The 18489-nt window shown below is 42.5% G+C and overlaps 1 protein-coding gene across 4 annotated transcripts in view; it reads left to right on the top strand.

Annotated features, from left to right (window-relative positions):
* The first annotated feature begins 6607 nt into the window (after positions 1-6607).
* The window catches only part of raph1a (Ras association (RalGDS/AF-6) and pleckstrin homology domains 1a), a 205865-nt gene continuing 193983 nt past the window's right edge, over positions 6608-18489 (top strand). For all 4 annotated transcript variants that reach the window (XM_073046682.1, XM_073046681.1, XM_073046680.1 and 1 more), the window contains exon 1: positions 6608-6750. The gene's annotated coding sequence lies outside the window, so the exon portion shown is untranslated. The remainder of the gene's footprint in view (positions 6751-18489) is intronic.

Here is an 18489-nt window from a genome sequence, read left to right as displayed (position 1 = left end):
CATGACCACACAGGTTTCTTCCAGCTGCTCCAGTTTCCTCCCACTCCCGCATTCCAAAGATGTATGGGTCAGTAGGTTAATTAGTTACCAGGGTGTCATTGGGCTGGAAGGGCCGGATACCATGCTGCATCTCCAAATAAATAAGTAAAGGACCTGGGTGTTGGCATTCAGGAGTGTCGTGCGAGGCCAATGTGGTATCTGCAAATCCAGCCACAGGAGTGGCAGGAGGTGTTTGGTGGAATAGTTGGGTGGGTGGGTGACGTGGGAGGAGGTGGAATGGGTGGGTGGGTGACGTGGGAGGAGGTGGAATGGGTGGGTGGGTGACGTGGGAGGAGGTGGAATGGTTGGGTGACGTGGGAGGAGGTGGAATAGGGTGGGAGGGTGACGTGGGAGGAGGTGGAATGGTTGGGTGGGTGACGTGGGAGAAGGTGGAATGGTTGGGCGGGTGGGTGACGTGGGAGGAGGTGGAATAGGGTGGGTGGGTGATGTGGGAGGAGGTGGAATGGTTGGGTGATGTGGGAGGAGGTGGAATAGTTGGGTGGGTGGGTGATGTGGGAGGAGGTGGAATAGTTGGGTGGGTGGGTGATGTGGGAGGAGGTGGAATAGTTGGGTGGGTGATGTGGGAGGAGGTGGAATGGTTGGGTGGGTGATGTGGGAGGAGGTGGAATGGGTAGGTGGGTGGGTGACGTGGGAGGAGGTGGAATGGTTGGGTGGGTGACGTGGGAGGAGGTGGAATGTGTAGGTGGGTGGGTGACGTGGGAGGAGGTGGAATGTGTAGGTGGGTGGGTGACGTGGGAGGAGGTGGAATAGTTGGGTGGGTGGGTGACGTGGGAGGAGGTGCACTCCCATTACCCACCTTTTTCACTTGGCTGCTCCAGGGAGCAGACGTTCATAATGCCACTGCCACATCACCTCCTCCACTCTGAACAGTCATGGGCCAGGGTTTCCCACCACTTGGCAATTTCCCAAGGAGGCTGCGATCCACCAAGTGCCAGCAGCACAGTGGGAGACATCTGACTGCCAGCATCAGACAAGACTAGGCAGTGGCTGCAGCCTGATCTGATCTTGTGAGGATGATGCACTGGACAGTCCCCACAATTGGAAACTTGGTTGGCCATCTCTAACCATGTACTGTGGCTAGTGGAGCAGATCAAAGGCTATGAATCCTGTGGTGAAAACCGTTGCCATATCACTCTCCAGCTTCACTTCACCTCACCCATTACCCGGTCACTATCAGTTGTTCAGCTCACCTTGCCTTTGGCGTCTTCACTGGCTGAGGAATCCAATGTGAGTGAACATCTCCACTTCAGGCAATGTGAACCAGCTGAAGATAGTCAAGTCGGGTGCTGCCTCAAGAAACTCCAGCAGCAATATCGAGAGACTGGGATGATTATCAACTCCCTTTGTGTTAAACTATGACTCCAGGTATAAGCCAGTGGAGATATTCTGCATCATTTCTATTGGCTTCTTGAACTCTTTGAAGTTGCACCTGCTTAAATTCTGTGTTTGCTGCCTAGAACAGTCATTCTCACTTGGTTCGGGAATTCAGCTCTTTACTGCCTGTTTGGACCCAGCCTATAGTATGTTCTGGAGCCACACGGTCCTGGTGAAACCCAGACTGGGCGTTAGCGAGTGGCTTGTTAACTGCTGCCTGATAGCTCTGTCAACAAAACCTTTGTTGTGGAATCTCTCATATCTTGCTGACGTTTCAGTGAATGGCTAGGGGCCCACATCCACACCTGGTGCAGATCCCGGAATCCAGCTCCTGACTGGTGAAACCTACACAGCTTAGTACCTTCCCACTGAAAGTGACAAGCCCAGTCTGGGAAAACACTTTGACAGCCAGCTGAACCATGCTCTCAGGTTGACTGTCTATCGAAACTGTTAAGAGGTGGAATGTTTGTGAATGAGTAAGCATATTTAAGTAGTTGAAGAAATATGTAAGTAGGCGTGTAGACATGCCAAACATGATTGCAGTGAATGAAGTGACTGAATTCATGGTGTCTTAACATCTGCAACGTTGGCATCTAGATTTCCTAGAGTTACTGTTGAAAACCAGAAGGAAGTTGGTGGTCCACCAAGAACCCAGAGACAAGTCAAGGATTTTATTGACTTTATTGACTTCATAAAATTTATTGATTTCATTGAATTTATTATCAAAGTATGTATGTCACCATAAACTACCCAGAGACTCAGTTTCTTGCAGGTATTTACAGGAAAATAAATGCAATAGATTTTATGAAAAAGTATACATAAACAAGGACTAACAAACAATCCATGTCCAAAATAAGACAAATTGTGCAAATAAATAATGCTGAGAACCTGAATTGTAGAGTCCTTGAAAGTGAGTTTGTGGGTTGTGAAATCAGTTCAGAGTTGAGGCAAATGAAGTTATCCATACTGGTTCAGGAGCCTGATGGTTGGAGGGTACTAACTGTTCTTGAACCAGGTGGTGTGGGACCTAAGGCTTCTCTGTACCTCTTGTCAATGGTAGAAGCAAGAAGAGAGCATACCCTGGATAGTAGGGGTCCTTGATGATGGATACTTTCTTGTGGCAACACTCCTCGTAATTGTGCATAGAGGTGTGGAGGGCTTTGTCCATGATGGACAGGGCTGTGTCCACCACTTTCTGTAGACTTCCATACCTGGGCATTGGTAGTTCCATATCAGATGTGATGCAACCATCCAAATTGTGCATCTGTAGAAGTTTGTCAGATTTTTGGATGACATGATGATCTACTGTACTGAAACCTCTAAGAAAGTAGAGGCACTATCACACCTTCTTTGTGATGGCACAACTGTTGGTGAAAAGCTGGAAGTCCGGGGGGGGGGGGGGGGGGGGTTTCTGTCAAAGTATATCATTTAAAAAGTCATGGGTAGATACATAGAATGAAAGCGAAATAGAATGTTGACCTTTCTATCTGGAGACCTTAAACAGAAGTAGAGATTCTATTGGAGGGTATGTCTAGACCAAGCTGGGGAACTGAGAACAGCCTGGGTACCACACATTATGAAAGAGTTGAGCATAGATTCACCTGATAACTTGATGCAAAGTGTAAAAATAGGTGTTACACAAATATGTCTAATATCCATCAGAATCTAAAAGATAGAATTACGTCCATCAGGATATTGACTACAAACATAGGAGCAGAAACATCCTCTTCATGTGCACTCTATCTAGGCCTTTCAACATTTGATAGGTTTTAATGAGATGCCCCGCCTCCTCATTCTTCTAAACTCCAGTAAGTACAGGCCCAGGGTCATCAAATGCTCCTCACGTGTTAACCCTTTCATTCCCATAATTCTAGAGAACTTCCTCTGGATCTTCTCCATCCTTTCTTAGATAAAGGGCCAAAAACTGTTCACAATACTCCCAAGTGTGGTGTTGTTAATGCCTTTTTAAAATCTCAGCATTACATCCTTGCTTTTATATTCCAGTCCTCTTGAAGTGAGTGCTAACATTGCATTAAGTTATCTTTAGGAAGTCCTGCACTAGGACTCCAAGTCACTTTGCACCCCTAATTTCTGAATTCACTCTCTGGAGTTAAAAGTGATTTTTTTTTCTTTTTTACAGAATCTGTAGTTTAGAACCAAGAGCTATAATTTAAATGCCAGACAGTCCATAAAGTGCATGTGCAAAGCCTGGGACTGTCCAATGCTAAGGAAAATTGATGCCAGTTCAATTGTTGGTTTTCACCATGAGTCTGATGGTAATTGCTCTAGAGCCTGGGTTTGCAACCTGGGGTTCATGGACTCCTTGCTTAATGATATTGGTCCATGGCATGAAGAAGTTGGGAACCCCTGCTCTAGAGCATGTGGTGGGGGTGGGGGGGGGGTAGGGAGAGGTTATCTAGAGATAACTGAGCAGCTGTGATAACAATTCTGGCTGAGTGTAGATCCCTCCGGACAGCTACAGTATATTCACTGGTTTCTCTGATTTGCAACATAGTGTTTTTTTGCACTTCTGCCCAAAATGAATAACCTTGCAATTTTCTGCAGTAATTTGGCTTCCGTTTTGACCTTCTGCTTCACCAGCCATCCCTTTGCAGTTTTACAATGCAGAAGCATCTAAATGCAGGTACTAACAGCAGTTGGGAAGGCAAATGTGAGATTAGGAGAAAGTAGGGGCAGAGAGAAGTGGGTGCGGAAAAGCAGGTGGAATAAGGAAGGGTTGGGAGAGTAGGGAAGACACAAGGGTGAATGAAAAGGGATGAGGTAAAGAGAGCAAGTAAAGAGCGGAAGGTATGAAATGCAATGGGGGATGGGGAAGGCAGATTGAAAGAGGAAGGTGAGAGAATCTGAGGGGTCAGATCCAAGGAAGAGGGTGTGAGCAAGAGTATGTGTGCTGAAAGAGCTATATGTATATTTAGCCTGTCCATCAGAGTTTGTTCTCCTTGAACCTCTTTGATATTGGACAAAAGCCTCATTGTGTCAAGACTATGTAATAACTGGAGGAGTTGGGGGCAGCACCATCGCACAGCAGTTAGTGTACTGCTTTACAGCACCAATGACCCGGGTTCGATTCCTGCCATTGTCCGCAAGGAGTTTGTACATTCTCCCCATGGCCATGTGTATTTCATCCGGGTGCTCCAGTTTCCTCACACACTCCAAAGATGTACCAGCCAGGGTTAGTGAGTTGTGGGGATGCCTTGTTGGCGCTGGAGGTGTGGTGACACTTGCCAGCAATTCCTCGGACTGCGTTGGTCGTTGATGCAATTGAAGCATTTTCACTGTCTGTTTCAATGTACATGTGATAAGTAAAGCTAATTTAATCTTTATCTTAATTTATGAAGGGATGCACAAACAGGCCTCAACCCCAAGCACAAGTGATGGAGAGGCAAAGTGGTTTTCTTCTGTTCTCACTGGACTTCAGTTGTTCATACAGATTGTGGTGTTAGACCATTGATGGCTTTTCCTGTAATTTAATGTGGCTACATTTAACCCTTCAATTTTGCCTGTGTATAGACAGACAGATTTTAATTGAACTGAGAGGAGAGTGGAATCGATGGACTGAAAGCATGGTGGAAGCAGATTCTCAAAAAAAAAACATGCAAGATGGAATTAAGTAAATGAGGAATTATCTGGCGAGCAGTGGGGAAAGAAAAGTGGCACTAATCTCAGAGCTGGCCTTTTGTTTTGAGGATCTGGGGTATTACTTGCAGGGCCATCGTTTATTGCCCATCACCAATTGCCCATTAAGTCACTGTCTTGAAGGTTTGGGGGGGGGGGTCACAGTTCCAGTGGTCCTGTCTCTGTGTGCAGAATCTCTTTGTGACAGTGCGGGCTCTCTCCCTAGGATATGCTTAAAGAGACATTTATGCAGAATACATGTTGCATTGATACCTATTACAAGAAACCTGGCATCACATAATTCCTGCTATCCTTGTGGAATCAGAATATTAACATCAGTTTGAAGAATCTGGGTGAAAATGTCTACATACAGAAATGATCACAGTAGAATCACAGCAGTAAAAGAAGAATTTGATTTTTCTCCACTTCACTTCTATATTTCTTATGTAGAATCATTGATAACTAAAGACCTTGATGCATATAATGGGTGGTGTTAGCTACAGTTTCATTCTTAGTAGAATTTAATCTATATATATATATATATATATACTGTTATTTATTTTAACTTTTTCTTCTGTATTATGTATTGCATTGAACTGCTGTTGCTAAGTTAACAAATTTTATGACACATGCCGGTGATATAAACCTGATTCTGATTTTCCTTTCTCTTTGCATTTGCATAATCCCCTTGCTGGATTTAATCAATTCTAGGTTAATGATTAACTAACAGTTATGTACTCCAGCAGTTTATTGTTAAATATTGTTATCATTGGTTCAACGGAATCACAAGGTTAAAATTTCTGGCAGCTTTTTTCTGTTGATTGCCAAAACCATTTGGAATAGATAATGAAAGTTCAAATGATGTTTATCAGTATCTGATGGACTCTTGTGTCTTGGAGCAGTGAAGCCTAAATAAATTTTAAATACTGTTTTATCGCTGTGGTGAATGTACTGAATGTTCCCTATTAATGTAGTTTCAGTGAGGTTTGACGATGTTGTATGTATTTCAAGTTTGGCAATTTCTCTATTCCCCGCCCTGTCACTGGACTTTGCTTGCTCTTGGCGTCCAATTGCCTGAAGACCTTCAGCAATGGCTTTCTTCCTATTGCTCCAATGTGGCTTTTAGTCCCATCGTGATCTGTTCCTCCCGCCGCAACAAGCGTGCTGGTACTTGTTGACACCGTCTGCAGGTACCAACTTAGTCACGCAGATATACCCTCAACCCTTCCTATCTTTCCAATCTCTTGCGCTCCAACTACAGTATTTCTGTTCTCTCAGGCACCTTGATGCAGCGTCTCGATCTGAAATGAGATAGCTCGGGAACTGCAGCTCGACCCGCCGCGTTCTTCCACGTTCCAGCATCCCCAGACTCTTGCGCATTCTTCATTGATGTGTAAATCCAAAGTGTGGCGGTCACGCCTCAGACGTTTCCTGCGAGCGCTTGTGCCCCCACCCTTCCCTCATCATCGCCGCCACCGCCGCCGCCGCCGCGGTGTTGCCGTTTTAAGGGGGGGAGGGGGCGTGGCCGGGCGGGGGCGCGCTGGTGGCGGTGGGGGTGGCGGACCGGAAGTGCCGCCACACAATAAGTCACTACGGCCGGAGCGCGCGGCGCGGACTGGACCGGGGAGCGTGAGGCGGCGGCGGCGGCGGCGGCGAGGAGAGCGAGAGGACAGGCAGGCGGTGAGTGGAAGGAAGGAAGGAAAGAGGGTGGCCGCCGTTTGGCGGTATGGGGGGGGGGGTGGCAATGGGGATGTGTCTGTGGCAAGCCACACATCCCACCCCACCCAAAAGCCAATCCATGGGTCACCGTGGCACAGATTTACCGGCCCTTGGCGGCTGTGGGACGGAGACCCTCCGGCCGTCGGACACCGATATTTCTTCCCGGCCGCGATGTAGTGACACCTCTCCCTCCCTACGTGGGCCACCGAGGGACGGAGACTGCGGCCTCTCTCCCGGCTCACCGAGAGAGACTCACCGTCCCCGGTCCGCTGCCGGACACCACAGATATTTCATCTCCCTCCCCAATATTCTCCCCCCCCCCCCCCCCCCCGCTTCCTTGGGCCAGTTGAGGGTCCGAGATCCCGAGCCACTGACAGACGGAGACTATGCCACCCATCCCCAGGCCACTGAGGGACAAAGATTTCCACCTTCCTCCCCGGTCACCGAACTCTCTCCAGTCGCTTGGGGCCTAAGTTCTATCTCTTTCCAGGCTGAAAGGGTTCCGTTCCCGCAATCACTGAGGAACAGATTTCTTCTTTCCTAGTTTCCTGCACAATAGAGATTTGTTTTCCTCCAGCACCACCCCCCTTCTCTCCGGCAATGAGAAATATTTCTCTTCCTTTCTCACTCCCAATTCCCCCCCCCCCCCCCCCCATTCCGAGCTCTTACGGAACAGTGATTCTAGTTTTCTGGCTGCTCATGATCAGTTTCCCCTCGTACACCTCTGAGGAACAGGGATACTACTTTTCCCCCTGCTGCGGGGCAGAGGATTGTCCCATCCTTGCATCACTGAGCTGTCTCCAATTACTGCGGGCCGGAGATTGTCTAGCCCCACCCCTCTGGGCAATTGAGAGGCAAGGGATTCCTCACCTCCACTCCCTGGGGTACAGAGGGACAGAATTTTCCCGGCTCGCGTCTCCCTCACGTGGACAAATATTTCTTCACTTCCTGGACCACAGATGTGTGATTTCCTTTTTTTCCATCCCTCCCCCCACTCAGGCAGAGGCTTTTTTTTCTTCTGTCTACGGAACAATTTTATTTATTGAGATGCAGCATGCGTGGAAATAGGCCCTTCTGGCTCATCGAACCCATGCTGCCCGTGAACCCCTGATTTAACCCTAACCTAATCACGGGACAGTTTGTAATGACAATTAACCTACCAACTGTGGGAGGAAACAGTCACCCAGAGGAAAATCATGCGGTCGCAGGGAAAACGTAAACTCCTTACAGGCAGTGGCAGGAATACAAGAGGCACTCCTCTCATTTCACTGAAGGGCAACAAATCGCCCTTTTCATATTCCCCCCCCCCCCCCCACACACACACACAGAACTGAGGGGCAGAAAATACTTACAAAGACAATGGTGGTTGAAGTGATATTTACAAATACTCTTTATCAGGAATCAATGGATATCATTGACCATTCTTTGGGGGTGCTAATGCCCATCTTTTTGCACACCCTTCCACTGAAAGCCAATGACAGAGTGAGCTTTGCCTTTCTGACACCACAGAGGGGCTTGTCTCAGTTGATTGGATGAGGTCACTGCAAACATGCTACTTAAATTAGACAACTGCACAACTCCAAATGCAGTCGTAATTGTTGGAATAACTGTGGTAGGAAATGGTATGGGGTGTGTATCTTTGGCAGCCCTAGAAGCGACTGTCTTTGGTCACAATTTGCGAGTCACAAATCTATTGAATATGTACAATAATGTCAAACATCTGTTACACATCCAGAAAAAGTGATTCCAATTTACATCTGGTCCTTGGGGTTGTTGCTTGGAACAAGAAACACTTCAATTGGCTGTGTACTTAGGCTAGAGGCTCAATTCTGCTAACTACAGATCCAAGAGTTTTGGAACTGTTTTGGCTTTGTGGGGGTGTGGGTGATCTAATATTTGCAGTGTTCATTGTCATGATTACTCAAATAACTAGAACTATTTTTTGTCAATTTATTCTTCAGATATTAAGCTTGGGTTGCATTATTTAATAGGTGGTGCATAGTTTACTTTGAAAATAATTTTAATGTTGTGCTCAAGTTATTTTCTTAATATTGTCAATGTTAATTTTTTTCCTCACTCGTTTGAAATCACGGCCTCAAACTGAGGTCCAGTTTTTCAATTGCTAGTCAATGTAGTTTTGTTTTGTGCTTGAAAGTTGTGCTTAGTAAGTTACTGGCAGGGCTAATCGCAATCTATCCCAAGGTGATGTTTACAAATACTTTTTACCAGGAATCACTGGACTTTATTCAGGAGTAGATTGTGGACTTCCTTTCCTCTAGCATTATCATAAATCTTCAGTGGGAATGTAGTATTTATATCATTATAAAATCTATAAGGAAAAGAAATTCTATATATTTTATTAATATGTGGTCAGTTGGATTCAACTTTGGCTTAACCGGAGTAGCAAAAGAGTGGTGGTAGATGGGATTGTCTCTCTGAATGGAGGCCTGTGACTAATGTATGATGCAGGGATCAGTGCTGGGTCTAGGGTTATAGTGAACAGCAGGGAAGATTATCAAAGCTTGCAGTGTGATCTTGGCCAGCTGAGAAAATGGGCTGAAAAACAGAAAATGGAATTTAATGCAGACAAGTGTGAGGTGTTGCACTTTGGGAGGACAAACCAGTGTAGGATTTACACAGTGAACAATAGGGCACTGAGGAGTGCATTGGAACTGAGGTACCTGGGAATACAAATCCTTAATTCATTAAAACTGATGTTGCAGGGCTTTTACAATGAGGGCACAGACTACATGAATTGGGAAATTATGTTGAAGTTGTACAAGGCATCAGTGAGGCCAAGTTTAGAGTATTGTTTGTAGTTCTCTTCACCTATCTACAGGAAACATTTTAATAAACTTGACAATTTATCAGGATGATGCTAGGACTTGAAGACCTGAGTTACGGTTGAATAATTTAGCACTTTATTCCCTTGAATGCAGGAGAATGAGGTGAAATCTTGGCGGTATACAAAATTATGAGGGATATATATGGTAAATGTATGTAGGATGTTTTCCTTCTGAAGATGGATGAGACTAGAACTAGAGTCTGTAGGAATAGACTGTGAGGTGAAATATTCAAGAAGGAACTTCTTCACTCAGAGGGTGGTGTGAGTGTGGGACAAGCTGACGGCGTAAGTGGTGGACATGGGTCCATCTATAGATGTACTGTGGAGAGCATTCTGACAGACTGCATCACTGTCTGGTATGGTGGGGGGGGGGGGGGGGCTACTGCACAGGACCGAAAAAAGCTGCAGAAGGTTATAAATCTAGTCAGCTCCATCTTGGGTACTAGACTACAAAGTACCCAGGACATCTTCAGGGAGCAGTGTTTCAGAAAGACAGCTCCATTATTAAGGACCTCCAGCATCCAGGGCATGCCCCTTTCTCACTATTACCATCAGGTAGGAGGTACAGAAGCCCGAAGGCACACACTCAATGATTCAGGAACAGCTTCTTCCCCTCTGCCATCTGATTCCTAAATGGACATTGAACCCTTTGATACTACTTCACTTTCTTTAATATACAGTATTTCTGGGTTTTTTGCACATTTTTAAATCTATTCAATATACATATACTGTAATTGATTTACTTATTATTGATATTTTTATTATTTTTTTCTTTTCTGTATTATGTATTGCATTGAACTGCTGCTGCTAAGTTAACAAATTTCATGTCAGATGCCTGTGATAATAAACCTGATTTCTGAATTGTAACATTGAAGATAAGTTTGTATAGACACATGGATGAGGGGACTTAGATATTGTCCAGGTGCTGGTGGATGGGACAAGGCAGAATATTGGGTTGCTTCGGATTAGGTAGGTTGAGTGACCTTTTTCTGTGCTGTAGTATTCTGACTCTAACAATTCCCTTTATTTATTAACAAGATAGAAGTTGACCAGATAGAAATTTAGTTTGGTTTGAATATTTCCATTGGGTTGAAGTTAATGTGCCTCTGATTTTGGAATTTATTATTTGTGCTTCTATCCTTTAACTTTCAATGTGGCTAACCTCTTGAGAAGTTTCCCTTTAATAGCTTCAGATTCTGATTTGCATTTGAAAAATTACTTTTTTTTCAGGTTGCATAGCAGCAGTTTTTGTATTTGAGAAAATGTTTTCCCTATATTTAGCCTGTACTCTTGCTTATTTCCTCTTGTAAATTGCATTTCTCATTTTCTTTCTTCCTCTGGAGGTAGTAACTGGTCCCACAGGGGACGGCTGTTGCATTTTCCCTCAGCAGTTCATGTCTCAACCTGGATGATGTATTATTGGGTTATGTGGGCAAAAGCTTTTCTTATAATTGTCTTGAGTTGTTGATATGTTTTATGTGCCTTTGAATGGAGAAGATATCTTTCCAATTTCAGATGGCAGCTGAGAATGCATCTGAAGACACTTAGTCTAGATTGGGTAAACATGGCAGATATACATAAGGCCATAGAGATCCGAATTGGTTTTTAAAATGGTCCTGGTCTATGCTGGATTTTTTTATTCTAGATTCTGCATTTAATAAAAAGCTACATTGGAATGAGAAATTATTCAGACCTCTGGTTTTCCAACCAGTATAACTCCAGTGCTGTCATACTTAATTTTAATAAAGTGTGAACTATGGCATTTTATCCTTTTATTTCAGTCATGGCATTGAGGTTAGTTCCTGAACATGCACAACCTTTATTACTGACTGTAACCAACTTGATTAAAACAAGTAACCAAAACCTGGATGTTCTATGCTGTTCAGAAATTTGTGAAATTGTGGCTTTGGTCCCAAAATATCTTTTCCAAAGAGGAAAAGTCTTGCATTAATACAACATCTTATTATTGACTATGCCTGCTCCAAAGTTCTTAATAGAATGTAAAATAGTGTGTAATTACTGTTGTGGAAATGCAATTGGTCATTTGCGTGTAACATTCTGATAATCAGGCAATCTGATTTTGTGGTGTTGATTATGGAGCAAATATTTGCTAGCTCATCTGGATTATTTTGTTCCCCATGATGAACCTAGATGGTTACGTGTATTTCAGAGGTCAGGATTTTGAATACTTAGCATAATATTGCTTCAGTTTAAACTTTGTGGGGAAGTTAGTACTGTATCACGTAGTGGATTATGATTTTTTTAAAGTTGGAACTTCTAGGAACAGTGCAGTTGATTTCTTGTAGAGTTTAATTGGGTAGATATGGAATTTTCTTCTCCGGTAGGGGAGTGTTTAGAACCCTGGGGTTCACAGTCTCAATGTAAGGACAGAGCTAAGAAAAAGTTATCTACCTAGTAGAGTTTAGAAAGCTCAGTTACCAAGTATTTTCAAGACGGATTACGGATTATTAGATATTAAGAAGTATGTAGTTAGTGCAGGAAAGTGGTACCAAATAAAAGATCAACTAAGATCTTGCTCAATAGCAGGGAAAATGTGAGCAGTCTGATGACATTTTGTTTTTAACTTTGCATGGTGGAGCATGTTCTGACTTTGAAAACATATTGTGATGGAAGTGAGTGGCTAACAGAACATCTCTTGCAGATTCTTGGAGGTGAATTCACCAAAGTGCTAAAAATATGGAGTTTACAAATCATCAGAAAATTTTCCTTGGTGTTATCATTGACGTATATATACTACTGCATTCTATCATATTAAATCAGTCACTCTTAGTTATGAAAAAGATGTGCTATTTCTAAACCACAGGCAATTTCCCACTGCCTTGTCTCAAACAGTCTCAATCATTTTAGTACATCCAGATTTGAAATCCGGAGCAACTCAATGGCCTTTAAGATTTTTGGTATTACTTGCACAAGGATTATCTTGGTTTGTTTGTAGTGCAAACTATATTTGTATTCATCCTCCTCTGACAGTGTTGAGGTAAAACTGGTGAAGGATGAGGTTCTTGCAATTGTGCTGATCTATATTTGTTTATTAAGAGTGATTGGTGTTTGGGGAAGTGGTAGTTTATATATTAGATTTATAACATGATGTATAAATGTATATTATACTTAACCTAGAATGAATTTTGTTATGTTTCAGAATGGATTAAAGGAGTTTGAAATGACAGGAAGTTTTCTTTAAGTAGGAAATAGCACATTACTACAAAGGATAGTGGCTTATTCATTGTTCTTTTGAGGCACCCGTGAAGGTGCAGTGCTTTTAAATGAGGTTAAGATGTTTGTAGTACTGTCAGTGAAACCTCAATCAAGTTTAAGTGAATGTGTAGAATTTTCAGTGTACCTGTTCGAATTGTACACAAATCTAATGATCCTAAATTTGGGTATTCTTGTGGTGAGAACATTTTCATTTGCATATTTCAGTTGTCCATCTCATCATTCAAAATAGTCTATTATTTGCTTAATTCATTCCTCAATATTGGTGTTCTGCAGTGATGGCTGAAGAGCTCCAGAATAAGTTTTTTTAACTTTGATGTCATTGACTGGTGTCTACAGTTTCATGTAATTGGTGACCAAAAGTTCATATTGCAAGATATTTGAGTAAATCTCAAGATTTATCACCCATATGTAAATGCCACCATCTTGCAAACTTTTAAATGTTTTATGCTCTGGTAAATCGTAGTGATTTTGGACAGTGATTTTAGTACTTAGACTCAAATAGACTGAAACTACTTGGTATATTTTCAAGACAGAGTAATCTATTGCTTGGAAGTAATATGCAAGTTCCCATATGCTGGTTAACTATGGTAACTTTGGGTATGATATTATGACTTTGAAAGCTGCTAAAGTCTTAATAGGATATTAATAGTGGGGATCTAGCAATGGTCAGATATTGAATGTCAAGAGACATTTGACTGTCTTTTGTCAGTGACAGACATTGGTTGGCACTATGAATCATATGGCTACATTTGTGGGTGATGTTCACAAACTATCAGGTTGTCGCTCTTCAGCAGCCCATCAAAATTGAAGGTGATTTGCTTCTAAGTCAGTTCTGTTGAATCCAAGTTAGTGGAAGAATCCATATGGGATCACAGATTCTGCAGTAGATAGGGGAGGCAGTGCTTGACCAAAGGGTTGAATTGTTTGGGATAATGTTCACATGTTTTCACGCATTTTGTATGGCCTGTACACCTTGAGTGATCACGCAACAGGGATTTCTACAAGTTAGGTAAATACAATACTATATTCATCCCAAAGGAAATTGCAGTGTCACAGTAGCATTAAAAGTGCACCAATATAAATATTAGTAGTGAAGTAAAAAAATAAGTTACCACAAACAGTCTAAAAGGAGGGGTCATCACTTCCCCAACTGTAGGTTGACTCATTATAGAGCCTATTGGCTGATGGTAAGAATGACTTCGTATAGCGCTCTTTGGAGCAGCGCAGTTGTCTTGGTCTTTTACTAAAGGTGCTCCTCTGTTTAGCCACGGTGGATGCAGAGGGTGAGAAACATTGTCCAGAATTGCCAGGATTTTCCATAGGGCCCTTTGTTCTTCCACAGCCTCCAATGTGTCTAGTTTGACTCCTATAACAGAGCTAGCCTTTCTAATCAGTTTATTAAGCCTGTTGGAATCACCTGTGTTGATGCCATTGCACCAGCACACCACTGCATAGAAGGTTATACTGGTGACAGCAGACTGGTAGAACATGTGAAGGAGAGGCCTGCATACTCCATAGGACCTCAGTCTCCTCAGGAGGTAGAGCCGACTCTAGCCCTATTGTATACTGCCTCTGTGTTGGTGCTCCACTCATCTGTCATCCAGGACCTCGCCACATCCATGTCCTGCTTAAAGTACTAAATTTTAGTACTTTCTCCTCTATGTTGATGATCATAATAACAGAGGGCCTATTTCAGGAGTTTGGAGCAAGACATGGGGACAATGTGATGTACTTGCTGGAGCTGATTTGGCATGCTCAGAGCATTGAAGCTGGCCTTGGAGAAGCTGCTTGTCCTCCGGAGGATGTGGAGAGTTCCATGCAAGCAGTGTAAGTGGTATTTCTGCAGCACTATGAAGTGACTACTTTAGGTTACGTCTTTGAAGCATATAGGAAGATGTGGATTACTGCCACCCGATAGGTCATGAGATTAGTGCTAGATTGCATCTCTGGGAGGAGTTAAAGATGATTAAGGATCTCTGCAAAGATTGATTTCTTGGAGAAAGTAAGAAACTTGTTTGTCATTATCCCAGTCAGTCTCATTTCTTTAGGCTTTGTCATTGTTTTTGTATCTTTGTAATCCCCTAGCCTACTTTCTTTTCCAGATTGGAGAGATGAGATAAAAAATTGTTCCAGAGGTACTTTAATGCCAGGTTCTAGTATTTAAGAGATTTTGTTAGCTCCATGTTCTTTGAAGGTAGCAAGATTGGTAGAGAGTTAACGAACAGTTTGTGATGGCTGAGCTATAAATTACTAGAGTGGGCAGATCAAGCTTGAGCTCCATTTATTTAAAAAAAATTGGGTAGGCTGAAGCAGGAGTGAAGTGTACAATTTTTTAACCACTTTATAAGGTGTCAGAATCTAATTCTTCTGAATAAGTATGGGCCTATTTTAGTAAACGCTGCACAATTAATCTATAGGAATCATTCTGAAGAATGTGTACACCTATTGACAATGTCATTTTGGAGTGAGGGCCTCCATCAGTCAGAGTTGACCATGGATATTGTGTCCTAGCTGTCTAGATACACAAGCCTGTGCCGTACGATAAGGAGAGCAAGCTGTTGCCCATATAGCGTGCACCTTCTCTGCACGCATCCGATGAACCCAAAGGAATGGCAAAAACCAATACAGTTTAGTACCAGCAGTGTCGCAGAAGTTCTCAAGTCAGCTTTGAACTCAATGTAGGATTGCCTTAGGGATTCCAGCTCCAGATTTTTCTCTCAGTTCAGGGTTTACTTCCGAAGCCTTCCCATGAGTAGGTAGCCACAAAGCACAGGAGGTTTGAAACCAGAGTTTTCCTTCTCCTAGATGAACTGCCAACTGCAGCTGACAAGCCCCATCTGCCAAATCAACTGGCTTTAAGGTGCCAGTAACCCACTTTTGCCCATTCTCCTTTTAGTAGAAACAATTTTATCGGGCTTAGTAGCTAAGCCACGTGTAAAGGCCAGGAGCTGGACTTGGTTGTCAGAGGCTATTTGAGGCACATGCAATGGAAGCATTTAATAGGTAGTGGGAGCTTGTCCCCATTACCACCCCCGACTATAATAATCTTAAGGAATCTTTTGAGGTGAAGACCAAGGAATTTACACAATACAAATGGCTTAAAATTAGTACTCTTAACTCCCTTGCACTAAAAGGCCATATACTGTTTAAACCAAATAAAAAAAATAGATCAATAATGATTTATTGCAAATCTGAAATAAAATTAGTGCTAGAAACACTCAGCAGATCAGATATCTTTGGGAAAAGAAGCAGCATTTTTGATTGAACATTCTTTGTCAAATTGGTGCAAGTGAGAAAACAAGTGGATTTTAAGTTGCAAAGAGGACGGAGGTGAATAGAACAAAGGACATCTAAAGTTAGGTGAGGCCACAATTGCTTTGGGAATAAGTTATAAATGAGATCATCTATTTGATCATTTAATGGGGGCAGATCTGAAAAAAGAATGCAAAAATTCTGAAATGAGGGCACAGAGAGTGAAAACACAAAGGAATGAAAAAGTTGAAAAATTCTGTAATACCATATAACAATCACAGCACGGAAACAGGCCATTCCGGCCCTCCTAGTCCGTGCCGAACTCTTAATCTCACCTAGTCCCACCTACCCGCACTCAGCCCATAACCCTCCACTCCTTTCCTATCCATATACCTATCCAATTTTACCTTAAATGACACAACTGAACTGGCCTCTACTACTTCTATAGGAAGCTCATTCCACACAGCTATCACTCTATTCCACACAGCTATCACTATAGGATATCAATATAGGATAAATTTGGCAGGCCAGACTATGGTGGTGGAGAGAAAAAAAACAGCTGGTATCACAGATGGGCTGATGAGTTCTCACATGAACAGGAAAGTGAACTACTTGAAGTAGTAGAACTCACAGTAGAGCTCCATCTTGTCTGGGTAGAAATTTGAGGTGGTTTCCTCAAACTTTAGGCATTGTAAGGAGAATGCCAGAGGGCACAAAAGGATGGGTCTGAATGAGTGTGGGAAGGAGAATTAAAGTGTTAGGCATTAGGAAGGTTTGCAAAGCAGTCCCTCAATCTGCATTTGATTTCTCCACATTATGATTATTGAGTGCTGTGCACAATATTGGGAAAGATGCAAATAAATTTCTGCTTAAACCATTTAGGTCCCTGAACTGTCTGAAAGGCCGAACGTAAACAGGCAGGTGTTGCATGGGAAAGTTACAAAAGACTGTGATTTCCATTCAGATGGAAGAATGGGCCAGAGTGTCACAAAGGGAATGGTTCCTTTTGAAATTTTGAAAATTCTCTGTTGGTATCTAAATTGCGTACTTTTCCAATCAGTTTTGTGTTATCAGCAATCGTAAGTGAGTTGCACTCAGTCCTTTCATTTATTAACATGGATTGTAATTTGCTCAGGCTCCAGCCCATTAGGATTGAGACAGACTGCCAATTTGAAACTGAACTATTTATTTTCAGTTTGTACTCTGTCCAAAAGGCAGTCCTCTAATTATGGTCCCCCAATCCTAGGAGTTCTTTTGTGCAGTCTCAAATCACTCAGATTATTTCTAGGATGGGACATTTAATTAGATGACCATTGAGGTTGGAGTGAGTGTGAGGGCACTTATGAACATTGAGAAGAATGAGATGTGATATTATTTCTTTTGACACAGTGGAGAACTGGAATGTGATTAGTTATTTAGTATGAGGTAAGGTGTTTACTCATTTTTTAAAAAATCTTCAGAAATCTCACCTCCGAGGGCTGTGGATGCTCAGTAAAATATTCAAGGGCACTGGAGGAATGGAAAGTAGGGAAACTGATGTAAGGATGTTGGAAATTAAAGATTGCAAGTTTGAGGGACTACATAGATTTAAAATGTGAAATTCCAGTCATCTAGACTTGTAGAGTTTAGTTCCAGAGCAAACCAAAGAGAAATTATTTATGAGTCTGAATAATTTCTGTCAGCAGGCATTTCAACAATGATTTTGAATTATGCTGCCTCAGCTAGTTTAGTGTTGCCCAGAATGCTCAGCTGAGGAAAAAAAAGTACAGCAAAAGTAGTTAGACTGAAAATTCACTTGCTAAGTTTTAATATTTTGTTGCATATGATTTTAAATGTTTGAAAGAACTAATTGGTGATTCATCACATAGAATTGGCTTAAAATGTATCCATTTTCTCCTGTGTTTAATAACAGTACTTACAAAGCTAGAAAAGCTTTGGTTGAGCAGTAATAGAATGCAATTGGTGTTGAGACCAGTGCTCATTCTAGTTATACTTCAGTTAGATATGCAGTCATCAAAGAATGGAGATTATTGTTCTCCATAAGTAAAGACATTCCTTCATTAAGAAAGAGAGGCTTTCTGGTAAAATGTCAATGAAAATTTTGTAAATCAAAACTTTGTATATAGAGAAATAACTGAAAAAGGATCTTGTGCTTTCCCAGTGTACATGACACATAACCTCTTCATGAGCTTCCAGCTGGGTACTGGCATCGATTTTAACTGATGAATTGATGATAAACACCACCATCTTCATTAGGGATGATGCCAAGCCACGTCAAGTCCGCTGGTATATATATTCAACTCCTGTTGTCCATCCCTCCTGATTGATTCCTCAAACAATCAGGTTTCCGCTGTCCCACCTTGTTT

This window comes from Hemitrygon akajei, chromosome 5, assembly GCF_048418815.1.
Source record: "Hemitrygon akajei chromosome 5, sHemAka1.3, whole genome shotgun sequence".
Taxonomy (NCBI): Eukaryota; Metazoa; Chordata; class Chondrichthyes; order Myliobatiformes; family Dasyatidae; genus Hemitrygon; species Hemitrygon akajei.
This window is presented reverse-complemented; position numbering and strand designations above follow the sequence as displayed.